General features: G+C 35.3%; 1 long non-coding RNA gene across 1 annotated transcript; it reads left to right on the forward strand.

Moving 5' to 3' along the window:
* Positions 1-9710: 9710 nt before the first annotated feature.
* On the forward strand, positions 9711-14518 carry LOC118971399 (uncharacterized). The gene is made up of 3 exons (XR_005059814.2): positions 9711-9949; positions 11319-11476; positions 13125-14518. It is a non-coding gene; the product is annotated as an uncharacterized lncRNA (long non-coding RNA).
* The last annotated feature ends 243 nt before the right edge of the window (positions 14519-14761 follow it).

Below are 14761 nucleotides of genomic sequence, written 5' to 3' on the forward strand. Positions count from 1 at the left end.
TCCTCTCTGCTTCTTTTAGGTAATTCCTGTTTTGGCTCATTCTTATGAATGTCCTTATACACTTACTGTATGTATATAGTACATACTATTTCTCTCTTTGAATCTGTTCTGTTTTATTTGGAAATTTTAATCCTTCTTGCCTGTCAACCTCACCTCTATGTTTTCTGTCTATTCATCAACCTAAGTATGTCTCAAAGAAATATATGCTGCTTATTTGATATTCAAGTTTACTGGGTGTCCTATATTTTCCTGGCAATCTCACACCTAGTGCTTTCATTTTTGCTGTTGTCTATTTTTATCATTTTCCTTTTGTCAAATAATTTAATTCCTTTAGTTCTAGTACAGTTTTCATCACCGTTCCAATTGCTGTTCTCTGTGATTTCATTATTCCCATATTCTGTATTCTCAGTTCCTGACTTCCTTTACTGAACTGAGTTCATGCTCTACCTAACCTCATCTCAAGGCCATACATCAAATTGCACCATTACTGTAACTACAAGAATTTCATAATCTCAATTTCAATTACCCTTTCCTAAAATTACCACCTCCTGAATTTCCAAGTCATTGTCTTTCTATACTGACTCATAAAATTTTCCCATATAACCAAAACCTAAATAATTTGATTTTATGGTATTTTTCTGCCTCCACACCCTCACAACCTCACTTCTTTGCTTACTAGCTGTGAATTATGGTACATAATGATAGTCTTTCCTTGCTCTTTAGTATATACCTGCAACTATTTTGTTCCCTCTTGCTTGACTACCCTTGCCAAGAAAAACTATAGTCTTGATTAATAGTCTGCATATTCCATTCTTACACCACACAATATGTATGGCTGGCCAAAAAGCACACACCCATATTAAATGACCTTACTATCATTCATGGCCATTCTTCTGAACTGGTCCCTCAGAGATTTTCAACATATTTTCCTCATCCATTCATTCTTCTAGATAATTATTTTATATATTCTTTCTTCTCAAATTCTCAACACACCCACTCCCTAGATCCCACCAACCCATCAATTTAGTCTCAGTTTAGCTAATGACTTTGCACCCTACTTCACTTTGAAAATACTATCAATCAGAATTTTTTCACAAGATTCCCCTTATACATTTAAACTTATGTTCCTCATACTGTAGTTGAATTGTGCATGCCCCTAGTTAAGACCAAACTTTCTACTTGGTCAGTAGAGCCTACTCAAGGATATGGCCCTAGTAATTGTTCCCTTTGCTGGTGATTAATCACTTTATGTGTACCTACAAAATAATTTGTATCAACATAGAAAAATTCTATAACTTATTATATTATAAGGAAGAGTCTCTTTGAACCACATTTCTCTCCTATTTTAGAGTCTATGTTGGACACAAAATCCAAAATGGCTATTTTATTTTCTTATTATTTAAAAAATCACATTTATTATTTGTTTTCTTCTAATTCTAAAAGAAAGACATGACCAAACTTGTAACACACAAAAAGTAGAAAAATGAAAAATTATCAACAAAGTAGAGTAACTCTTTTTAAATAAAAGATCACTTTATTCCTTGAGGACTGACTTATTCACTTTATGTCCCCAGTACTAAGTACAGTATCTGTGACTAAATGAATATATACTTTTCTTGAGTGAGACTTAAGAATTCTGTTGGAATTCTTGTATGGGTTGAGAGCATGTTCCTCCAATGAATTTTTTCTTTGTTTCTGCTAAGTGCTTTTGAGGTATTACCAGACTAGGACCTTTTTAAAATTTTTAACTCTGTTGGGGGAAATCTATGGATTATGTAGATAACAAATTCTACTCCTGACCTTGTATGATACCAGATCTCTATGGCATCCCAGTTGAGACCTCTTTGTCTATTATTAGCCTAGGCCTTCTTAGCATCCTCCTTTCACACAAATTAATGTCCTTTCTTCCTTCTTTCCTTCCTTCCTTCCTTTCTTTTTTACTAGTTAAAACTTTTACAGAGAATGAGCCCTTCAAGGAGTTGTGAGAGAGTCTGGAATTTTTGTGGCATACCTTTATTCCAACTTTCTACCTTGCAGATGTCTCTGATTGCCTAACTTAAATTCTCTTAATTCTGATTAAATAACTTTGGTAGTTTGAAATTTAAAAATATTTTATACTTAAACTTCTGCTGTTACTGCATGGGTTAAACTAAACACAAAAGAAAACCCAAGAGGCCTTTCATTAGAATTTGAACAGAGTAATTAAACAGAAGGCATATTTAATCCAATCTGTAAGCAAATATTTTGGTCGTTCAAAGAGGACTTAGTTGATGTCTGTTATAGAAAAGAAATGACAGGGATACTAATCTAATGGTGAAAGTTAATAACAAGGTTATTTCAAATGCCAATGACCAGTATATTCACTTTTTCTATGTAGGAAACAAACATTTACTTCAGGGCTAAGAATTGAGTTATTGGATGAGCACAAATTGTACACTGATTTCAGAAACTCTCCTGAAATTCTTATTAAAATTCAGTGATTCCTAGAGGTTGTACAGTAAATACTTGTTCACTTTAACAAAATGTAGATTATTGAAAATGGATGATAGCCTGTGACTAAGTAATATTTTCTTCATTACTTTTCAGATGAATAACAACTGAAAAGTGTTATCTGATTATAGAAAATTCTTCATATCTTGTTTAGGTGCTAAAACTACAGTACAAAGTGTCTCATAATACATAATTATGTATTAAGTATAAACATACATTATAAAATTGGTCATATATATATATGAACATTTGAATGAATATATATTAATCAAATAAAAGAATTGGTAGATCTTTCTGGAAGATGAATTTGAATTAAATGCAGATCTAAAAATAGTTCTTAATTTGGCAATATTCTTAAAACCTTTGTCAGTGGAATATGATATGTAAGATATTAGAGAATAGAATCAAATTTCAGAAAGAGACAGGTTTAAATTAAAATTTTAAGAGATACAATTGAACTATACAATAATTAAAGAGACCATAACCATTTCATCTCATTTCATAAAAAGACCTAATATGGTAGATAGGAAAGAAGGGAAACAGGTATAGATGCAATCATAATCAATGTTCCAGATGATGAAAATACATACCCAGATTAAACTAAAACATTGTATTCATATTTATTTTCATACTGAAGGTATCAGAATATGCAATCCAACTATGCATTTTGGTATATGACTATTTTGAGCTAAAGACCATTGAGAATTGGAAGATGCAGGGAAAGCTCTAAAAAAAAGGGCAAAAGTTTTCCTTTTATAAATGAAATTGACTTTATAAAGGAAATTTCTGTTTATACTGATGTCTCCCTCTCCCATACTAAGAAGAGAGGACTCTTGACAACTCACCAATGAAGAAGTCAATGACTTAAAATGTCAACAAATCTTATTAAGAAACCCTTGTTTACCACAGTTTTCCTGGGCATCTTTTTGTAATTTGCCTCTGCTGTTTGGATGCCCCAAACACCTTTACCTTTGTTTAGCCTGCCATGATATATGAGTGCAAGTTTTAACAACTGTTAGACCAAGGGCAGGTCACCCCAAGACGTGCTATTGTGACATGCAAATTATTTTGAGCTAAAAGTCATCAAGACTCCAAAGACTCAGGAAGATACTTTTACCTCCCCCCCAAAACAATTGCATAAAAGGAATTTAGATGGAGGAACTGCTCAGGGAGAGAAGAGCTATTACCATAAAAAGTAGGGATGATAGACAGGAAGGAATATGACAAAACCTGTTGGATAAAATTTATCTCTGTGTCCTATTGGTTCTGTGTGGCCCATCAATCATTTTGTCTATCAAACATTTACTCTTTTCATAGTCCTATGAATTATTTCTGTTTTCCTTTGAAGTCTTAGACCCTTACTCCCTTTTCCTTGGTTTAGAAAGACATAATACCTCATTCTGTCTGTCTCTGGAATCCATGTCTATGGCTTCCCCATACATATGTAATTAAACTTTTTTTTTTCCTGTTAATCTGTCTCATGTCAATTTCAGTCTTAGGCCCTAAAAGAACCTTGAAAAGTAGAGGAAATTTATTCCTCCCCAGTACTTCCCTTTTGGGTTACTCCTCACTGGGTGATCCTATGTGAACAGGTGCAATACAATATGTTAATAAACTTATTTTACTGTTCTTAATTTGTCTATGCCATCATAATTTATAAGGCACCAGTCAGAAAACCAAAGATGAGCAAAAAATGATTTATTTTCCTTCCCTACAATAACAGAAAAACAGAAATTATTAACCTATACATGCTAGACTGAATGGAAAAGTTTTTTAATATCAGTTTTAACTCTTCACTTGTTCAGTCCTGCTATTCTGCCTCTAAAATGGAGATGATCAGTCTATATAAGATTGTATGGAAGATTAACCAAGAAAACTACATTAATTGTCTATCCCTCAAGACTTAGAACAGAGCTAGCTAGGATTTAGGATTTTGACCATTGTGGCTCTGGGAGGAAGGGGGTTCCCTGCTTAGAGCAAGTTCCCTCTGAACTTGAAAAGACTGAAGGAAGATAAGGGTGAGAGGTTGGGGAAAGGGTTTTGTTGCTCACTGCTCAGCCTCTCTCTCTCTTGGTGCAAGTTTCCTCACCCCACCTCCATGCTTGGCTCCATTTCCCAAGCTCCATCCCTCTAGTCGCAGCTTGCAATCTGCTTCCCAAACCCACCCCACCCCAACCCCTTCCTCTGAGAGGAACTCCATGGGTTGGTCCCTGGTGACTGGCAGTTGCCTGACCAATTGCATACTACGAATGTAAAACAGATAATGGTCCTTACTCTCCATCCCTTACGCTGGATGAGACCAGCAGCTCTGGCTTGGTAAACCCCACTGATGTGTAAACAGGCCCAAATATGCATATCATTATCAAGGCCAGGCTAGAAATTCTGGTTGAAAACTTCCATTTACCCCAAACCAATTTCAACTTTTCAGATTGACTAGGAAGGGTATTCAACAATGTCCAGAATCTAAGATGTTGAAGAGTACTAAAATATGCCACCCCAAAATATATTACTTTGGCATAATATTATTTGGAGCTAATGGCAACAGAAAAATCACCAGATACAGGATAAGTTCTTTATCTTATCCTCACTGCCTAAAAATGAAGTATAAATTTTCCCTTTTGTATGGAAAATTTACATTTGTAAAGCCAGTCCCTTACCAGGATGATAGCTGCTCTGAGACAACTCTTCATTTGAAAGATTTTCACCAACATAATAAGACAACTCTTATTTACCATATATTTCCTCCTTCAGCTTTCTAACTTGGTTCCTCAATCCAAAATCCCAAAACCCTTTTACTTTGTTTAGCCTAAGATGAGGAATATAAGCCTCAGTCATCTGGCCATCTCCTTGAGTTTCATTTCTCTTTGCAAAATTCCTATGTGTGAATATATAATTAAAACATTTTCTCTCTTGTTACTCTGCTTTATGTATGATTTATAGGCTTAGCCAGTAAACTACAAGGATAGAGAAAAAAAAGATTTCCCCTTCAACATGAAGGAAGAAACTATTTGCTCAATAATAAAAGGATAATGGCTCTGGAAGACCTAGCTCCCCGAACTAGCTCTGGAAACACTTAGATGGGCACACAGTCATCCCAGAAGAGGTCAGTATCACTATAAAAATGAGCCAAAAGAAAAATGACAACTAAGTTATATTTGTAGTTATAAAATTGCCATCCAGACTATATTTTGAGGTGTATACAATAATATAGACATATACTTAGACAGTACAGTTTGTTTGCAAGCGACGGAAACTCAGTCCTTAGTTACATAAATCAATGGAAATAATGGACTTTCACACTTCTAAGTCCAGGGTTGAATCAGACCTCAAGCATGGCAAGACTCAAGGACTAAACAAATAGAATAAAATAAAATAAAATGTGTTAGTCTTCTCTCTTTACTACAGGTGGATTACTTCCTGTGATTGGGAAAATTGAGGTGCTGATAGTCAAATCGCAACCAAAAAGGAAAGAGCATCTTTCAGTGTCCAAAGTAAAAGCCCAAGAAAATTCTAGTTAATCTTTCATGGGTCATTTTTGGACCAATGAATACAGCATTGCTGTAAATGGGGGACTAATAAATTAGAAATTCATGAATTTCACCAATGAATTAAATTTCTTTAGAAATCATGGAGAAAGACTCTTACAGAACTGACAACAGCTTCCACACCTATGCCAGTTAAGTCAAATTTTAATAATTAAAGTTCTCATTGTTGAAAGAGTCTAAGCTAGTTAAATTCCTTTGTAGATGTGAACTTTTCTGCTTTGATTATAACTTTGTCTTTACAGCACCAGATACATTTGAAATATAAAGACATAAATCAGATACTGAATATTCTTCAACTTTTTGAAAACTCATTTTTCTTTATAGACAACTTCTTAATCTGAATATTGCTTTCAAAAACACATTTTGTCCTCAGCTTTTACTGTGTCTACTGCTTCCCTGGAAATTCTCTCATTCTTCCTTTTATGTTTCCTCTTTGCTGTCTTTTTATTAATTTTCTCTTTTGAAAGCTTTAGCTCTATAAGGTCACTTAGTTTTTCTGAAGTCTGCTAGTAAAGGATTTAATTTTTCAAATGTAAATGGAGCTGAGGACTAGCTTTGTAATTGGTTTATTTTCTTCTGTTCTTTCTAGCCACATCCTGACTCCATATGTTCCACACAATTTTAGGTGTTAGTGATATTAACTACAACTAAAACTTTGGCAGCAATGCAAAGAGTTAATTCTCTAATATACCTTCAATGTATTTGCAATTGCTACGCTAATATTTGGTAGGTGATTTGAGATCTACAACTTTGCCTTTTGTTAAAAATAAAGGCAATATGCATGTGAATTCAGATATTTCATGGTGGTAGTCAAAGTCTGCAGAATATTTGCACTGCCTAGATGAGATCTGCCATATTATGTAATGTGAGGTTCTTAGTTTTATTTTTAAGAAGAAAAAAAATACTTTGAAGATCAATCATATTATATATATGTGGCAGTGTAAGAGACCATAATTGGAAATTTACCTTGAATAATATACAATGTTGGTTACAGATGTATGCAACAGTTCTTTCATCAGTAATAATGAGCAGAAATACTTCTGGAGAGGATTGCAGCAGAAACCAAGAAGTGCCTGTTTGGACAAAGACAATTCCAAAATCACAGCCTGGGTGGCCAGACCCTCAGGTGACCAATACTATTAATACCAGGATAAATCAATACCATCATAAAGACTGATCAAATAGGAAGGACTGAAGACAAAGAATAATATTTGCAGCAATTAAAATGCTGTCCACTCCGCATTTCTGAAAGACAGCAGTAAGGTTCCATGACTTAGAATTTTTAGCTACTGATAATAAATAAAATATCACTGGTGGCCCTACTGTGTGCCAGGTTTTTATCTCTATATGCCTTAATTATTGTTATTTTTCTTTTAACTACTCTGAAGTCAAATAGACGAAAAATCTGAGACACTAAGAGGGTAAGCAGTTTTCCTGCATATCCACATAAAATTTAGAGGTGTTAAATGATAAATCTAGGACTCTCTGATTCCCAAGATGACAGATTAAATCCTAAACAACAGATTGCATATTTTTAATGCTCTTTGTAAAGTCTTGACAGTAATAAGTTTGATAAGCACAGACATTTTATATTCACAATATTGAACTAGCCACTGAAATCCTCTTTGAAAGTACCTCATTTTATAACAAATAATTTTGAAACATAGCAGCTACCTCCCTGTTCAAACAAGTTACAATTAGTCAGTATTTTTTTAAGCAAATAGAAGCTCTAAAGAAAAAGATGGCTGAAATGTCAGAGAGGGTCAAAAGACAGCTGAACAAAGGATCAGACGGCAACTCAGCAGTGGCTGTGGTTTACTGTTCAGCACCATTAGAATGAGGATTATCTCTTTCCAACAATTAATGCGTTAGAACTATATATAAGATTTTTTTGGATCAGTAAAATGCAGGTCGACAGTGAGGTCTTGTACAAAAAATAAACACTGAGAATGTGATAAAAGAAATACTTTGACAGATCAGCTAAATATCATGTCCTTCTGAAGGAGAAAGATTTAGTGTATACAATGAAATTTCAGTTCAGGTGCTAATGGACCTCAGTTGTGAATTAAGAAGCATCTGATTCATATGATATTCTTAACCATGATGGAGACATTTATGGAAAGAGTGAATACTGAACTTAGATCTTCCAATTTGGGGTGAAATTATTTGGTATCTGAATAGAAAAAACTGACTCAAGTCATTAAAGAAATGAAGCAAGAGTTCTGTTCAAACACAGAGAAACAGCGCAGCAAAAGATGTAGACAAGGAGTAGTATACTGACAATAGAGTTGTCCAATAATGAGAACAGCCTTCACATTAAGGAATTCAAAAGGTCAGAAGGGGCCACTCCAGCTCTAAATGTCTTGATTCATAAATAAGGGAATGTAATAATCTAATAAAACAAAACAAAACTATGCTATTGCCGTATGTAACTGGATGATTATTAGCTTTGTTTTTCCTTCTTTAAAGAATGAGATAATGATATGTTACAATTTGTAGGAATGTTCTAATTTACATTTATATTTGGGGTTGCTTTCCAATATGCCTCTCTCTTAAAGGCTCCCTTATCCTTCCATCAACAAAATAAACAAAAGAAAAAAATTTACTGTATCAATCAATGCTCTACTAGTTTTCTTTTCATTATATGAAAAGCACAGGGTAGAGAGAATAAAGATGCAGATTATACATAATAGTCAAAGCACCAATCTGCATCTTACATATACATATAAATTTTTTTTTCCTTTAAGCTTTTTCCTTATCCACAATTATAACAGAAGAAATTTGCAATGAAATTTAGTATCTATAATTACACTCTTGGGGGATTGGTCAAGTTAGGGCTCGATCTTACGTTTCCATTTGATTGAACATTTAATGCCTTTTTTTTTTTACCACAGTAATGTTAGAAATATATTATTTTTATGAAGATGGTCCAAGAGGGAAGATAGGAAAAAAATAATTCTTGATATTTTTACAAAAGCCTTTGAAATATTTTTTTAAAAATCTCTTTGTTCTAGTCTCATATACAAAGGGAAAATCATCACGGAGTGGTGATTCCTTATGTGATAAATCATTGCATACAGGACTTTATCATTTCATTTTCAGTGTACCTACTTATTTCAACAGTGGTTACCTATTAGAAGGATCAGAGTCGTGAACCCAGGACTCCTCAATAGGAGATTGTGGAGAATACTAGGGACATGTAAATGAGACTGAGAGACTGGCTATTTTGAAAGTGGAAAACCAGAACAGGAGTCAAATGCAGAGAATACCTGGAGGATAAAAAGACCAGTCAACTCTGTATAATGCTGCTAACAGTAGAGCAACTATATAATTAACATCCAAATTAGGATACTTTGAAAATTAAATTAGACACTATTGATTACAGCAGGGAAACAAGAGTAAAACAGGACTCTCCAGTGCACATCAGATTATTCTACTGATAGGACAAGTAAGAAGAGGTTTGAGCAGTCTCTCTTGCACTTAAAAGAAAAAAAAATGAAGTACACTTGTGATGTTAATGAGAACAGTATTGGCCAGGTGTCAGGGTTTAACCATGACTGAAGTGGGTTTAGGAGAAGAGGAGAGAACCTGGACACGATAAAATTAGCAACTCTTCAGAATGATTCTGTTTCGGTGACTTGAGAAATCAAACCACAGCTGTTGGAGAAATAGGGGAAAAGAGTGTTTGTTTTTTGTTTAATATGGGAGAACTCACAGTATGTTTTGTAGATGATCCAAAAGAAAAAAATTGATGATTAGAAGAGAAAAGAAAGAATTGCTAGTGCTAAGTCCTTGAATAACTTGAGAGAGTTTGGAACATAAACATAAGTGAAGGGGTTGATTTTATATAGGAGTGACTGCATGATCCATTGCACTAGAAGGAGAAGCAAGTATGAAAATATAGATACTGCTTGGTGAGTAGACATGGTGGTGTGATTTTGTTGGATTCCTCTTCTTATGCCTTCTATTTTCTGAGAGATGTATACATGTTGTGGTTTTGAAGAGAGAGAGGGGGAGGTATTAAACAATTGTTTAAGGAATAGGAGACGGAATGAACTTGGGTAACGCAGTTGATTGCTTGTCAGCATTAAGGGCACAGAAGATATCCATCATCATGAATTTATAGAAACTTCAGTCAGGGTAGTTGTGAGTTTTCCTACAGCCCTATTCATACAGGCCTGAAAAGGATGAAAAACTGGTCTGGCCAAGCAAGAATAAAAAAGAAGGAGAGAATCAAACAAGTGGAAAATATATGCAAGTGATAGACTATAGAATTTTAGCTGTTTGAGGAGAGAATGTTATGACGGGTAAGTGACAGTTAAAACAAATGTTATAGATCAATAAATTAGAAGTCTCTGAGTAGTAAAAGATCTTTATTATTGGAGTATTAGAGCTCAAAGAGAAGGGATGATATTGAAAGAGCAGGATTCATGAAATTGAGATTATGGAAAGGTTGAAATTATTAGTAAAGATATGCTTAAGGGTATGATTATTAAAGTGCATGGCTGATGAAAGAGTGGGAGACAAGGTCATTGAACAAATGAGGCTCATTAAACTAAGAAGTCAGTGTGTTGGAAAAACCACATATGTACATATCAAAACTGCCAAGAGTTAAGACCAGAGTTAAGACTGTTGGATTAATGAAGAAAAGTAAACTGAATGTGAGTTGATGTCAGAAAAAATGAAGGGTAGTATGTAATACGGTGCGATGAATCAAAGGAAGAATTTTAGGGAAGGAGAGAGGAAGATACAAAAGCAGCAAAGAGGAACAAAAAAGCTATCTATGTCACTTCCAGACTCAATGTTATGAAGACAAGAAAAAAATCAGTGACCATTTGATAAGACTGTGGGGAACCAGTGCTCTTAATAGAGAGTCATGTTTCTATTTCAGCAAAAATGTAAAGGGAATGTTCAAGCCAATGATCAGATAGAGAGCAGAAATTGCTGGTAATGTGCTCTGGATTTCAGAAGGCACTGTGGAGGGGTTAGAGAAGTTAGTGAAGATGGGAAGAAGGAATACAGAAGAGGCAGCAGATACAGAATCTTATAGAAGTAGAATACAAGAGAGAAAGGATGAGTTGGGAGTCTGAGGGCTTTTGTGATGAATGATGTAAATAAGAATAAAGGGCTCAATGAATTAATAGTAGATTGGAAAATGTCCCCCAAAATATCAGGCCCTAATACTGGTACCTTCTATAGTAAAAGATATGGTTAAATTAAGGATTTTTAAATGGGGAGATTGTCTGAGTGGGCCTTAAATTTAATTACATGGGTCTTTATCAGAGAGAGACTGCAGAGATTTCATGCAAATACACATAGAAAAGAAGGTGAAGTGAAGATGGAGGAGAAATTGGAGTTATGTGACCATTATGTCAAGAAATGCTGGTTACCATCTGAAACAGGAAAAGACAAGAATGGATTTTAATCTACAGACTCTGGAGGTAAAATGTTGGCACATGATTTTGTCTCAGTGATACTATTTTTAAATGCATGGCCTCCAGAGATGTGAAAGAATGAATTCCTGTTGTTTTAAGCAGCCAACTTTGTGGTAATTTGTTACGGCAGCCACAGAAAACTAATAAATCATGGATTCAAATTAGATATTTGGGACAAGATTAAGAGCCTTTGATTCTGGCTGTCAGTTGGGCTCCTTTATTTTCTCCTGGTTGTATCCCTTAGGGCTGGAGGTCCAAGATGGCTCTTAGGTGCATGTCTTACTCCTGGCTTGGGGTGGCTGAAAGCACTGGCTGGGCATTTATCATTCTTCATTCTGGCTTCTACTTGACTTGCTTCAATTTTCTCATAATATGCTAGTCTCAAGGATACTGTATTTTTAATGTGGTAGTTTGAATTCCCCAGAAAGAGCATTCTAAGAGGAACTGGCAGGAGGTTTCCTATAACCAAGCCTTGGAAGTTTCAGAAAAACACTTCCACCACATTTTGTTGGTCAAGCAACTAAGAATGCTAAAGGGAAGTCGAATTAGACCCAACCTCTCAGTGGAAGGAGTAGAAAGGATATGTGGTAGTTTAATCTACTACAAGTGCCAAGGAGAAGAACATGAGACACACTCATATTTTTGAGATGGGAACAATGTGAGAAAAATGAATAAAATAATAGCCTTTCTGAAGTAAACTTAAGGAGTTTTCCGAGGCAGTTGGGTTTGTGATTGGGAAGTTTAAGTATCTTCAATTAAGCTTGTCCACCTGAACCAAGGGAAAGAGTAGAGAGAATTCCACTGAAGACAGCTGATGGACTTGGTTCTTTTTTCCCCAAAGAAGGTAAAATTCTACTTATTTATCAGATACATGTGGAACCAATGTATATGATTGGTTAATTCTTGTAAGACTTAATATCTAACCAATTCAATATCTATAGCTTCTTAATTTTAATCAGCTATGGAGAAGTTGAGGTTCCTATGGCCAGGATCCTCACTGAACTTAAGCCATTTGATGATGTAGCTGGACTGTTGCTAGGCTACCGCTTCCAAACACATAGGCAATAAGCTATTATTGAGCTATATAGAGAGCTCAGCCCAGTGCTCTGGGCAGAGGCAGAGGCACTAGTGCTCGACCTACTGCCAGGAGAACGAAGTCAGGTAATAATCCCTTTCACCCCAAGAACATTCGACTGTCATTTCTTTGGTCACACTGAATCCACAGTGCACTTGCCCAGGGCTGAAACCCATTGGCAAGACATCAAGTTAACCTTATTTTATCTTTATAGGTCTGTTGAATGCCAATTTTATTTTATGTTTTGTCTAATAAATACAAGTGAGAGGCCATATCCAGAAAAATCTTTAGTGACTCACTCATGGAACCTCCTGTTATGTAAAATGTGTGCATGTGCGTGTGTGTGTGTTTGTGTGTAAGAAGTGGAGTGCATCAAATTTGTATAACACTATAGTTTTCTGAATGAAAGGGATCAAGGTCCCAACTGTTTCTCTACTAAGTTCAAATTTATTGAAAACTTTCAGATGGACTAAGATTTAAGGATAAGGTAATGAGACTTTGAAATAAAGTGACTTTTACAAAAGGGTGACTCTGAGTCAATGACCAGAAATCAAGGTTTAGTATGTCTTTGGTCTACAGGATGTCTAGTGTTGGAAGCTCCTCCAGACACAGCTGCCCCAGCAAAGTGTCATCATCATCTGCAGGGAACTGTGATTGACCACAGGCACACAGATTGACGAACGAACCTGAATATTCAACAACCTTGGCTCCAAAGGAGTGAGCGGGTCTTCCTTTCAAAGACCCCAGACTGTGCAGGAACCTGGACAAATGGAGTTCTTCTGAAGTGTGGATGGAGACTATGGTGTGAGCACCACTATCTGCAGGACAGAGAGGAAGCCACTCAGCGTGGGTTCTTAGGAAGCCTAGGGACCTGACTGGTTTCAGGTGAAAGTCATAGAGCCTGAATCTTTTGTATTTCTTAACCCCCAGGGCTTCGGAAAATTGGGGGACATGGGGGGTTTAGAATACAAATACTTTTTTTAGCTTAGAAGTATTTTAGTATGTGGGACTCAGGATGCTCAGTTTTTGATGTTATTTTTAAGTTTAATTTAGTTTAGAGACATTATCTCATTTGCACCCAGTTTTTAGGTAGGTAATTACCAACACACCTTGCATGAACACCTATGCAAAGAAAGAGACAGAAAGAAACGACAAATAATTTTCTTTCAGAAATATAAAGGACAATATTTTGCACCATCTTTAAGCTTGATCTAGAGCAACACCATTTGAATTATATGCTTGAAGATAAAAGTTAAAATTTCTTAATTTTCCTTTCTATTTGATACATTTTCTTTGCGTTCTTAAATTACAATGAAGGAGAGCATGGAGAGGAAAGCAGGAGAGCCAGTTGGCTGATACTTTATCCTAAATTAACTTAAAGTGTTCTTGGTATTGTTACTTAATTTTAAAATATAGGCTAGTGAATCTGTATTTTAAAGCTGTAGATCATGAGTCTTTTGAGGGCAGTGGCTTCTTTCCCTATAGCTCCTAGCACAGATATAAAAAAATATCTATTAAATGACAAGCTAAAAAAAATGACCTTGAATGTGTGATCAGTAGTTTGAAGTTGCAAGTATTGTTTTCACATGGACTCAGATTAAATGAATGCAGTTTGTACCCACAGACCGACTAATGACAGCATAATATTATTCTTTGTGTTGTGTTAAAGATAAATATGTTCTCAGCAGTCAGTTCAGTTTCTGTGCTAGACTTTTGAAGTTAAATCAATGTCTGCAATGCACACTGAACTGACAAATAATATAAATATTTAAATACGAAATAAAGCCTCCCCTTTATAAAGCATGCATTCATCTTTGACTCCTCTGAATGTAGAATTAAAATGAAATTGATACCAACACCAACCAAGAACATAGTGTCAGTATTCTTTGAATGCAAATACAATAAATATACATTTAGCTTTACCATGGAATTGACATTTCTATATCATAAATAGGGCATCAAATGGAGCAGAGCAATTCCCCCAGGCTTGAAAGTTAGAGACCTTTGATCTCTCTATGCCCCTGCTCGGGACTCATAGAACCTTCTCTCTTCTCCCAGAATTATCTGATCAGGAGCCAAATGAACATCAGATTTGTTTAAGGGTCTAACTAGACCCAGGGGTTTATTACTGATTCATTTTGAATTTAGTAGTATTGATCTTAGTCCTCTGTGGTAACTCTCCCTTCCTTATTTGTTTGTTTGTATCAGCTGAATGT

Source organism: Manis javanica, chromosome 3 (assembly GCF_040802235.1).
Source record: "Manis javanica isolate MJ-LG chromosome 3, MJ_LKY, whole genome shotgun sequence".
NCBI classification, from domain to species: Eukaryota; Metazoa; Chordata; class Mammalia; order Pholidota; family Manidae; genus Manis; species Manis javanica.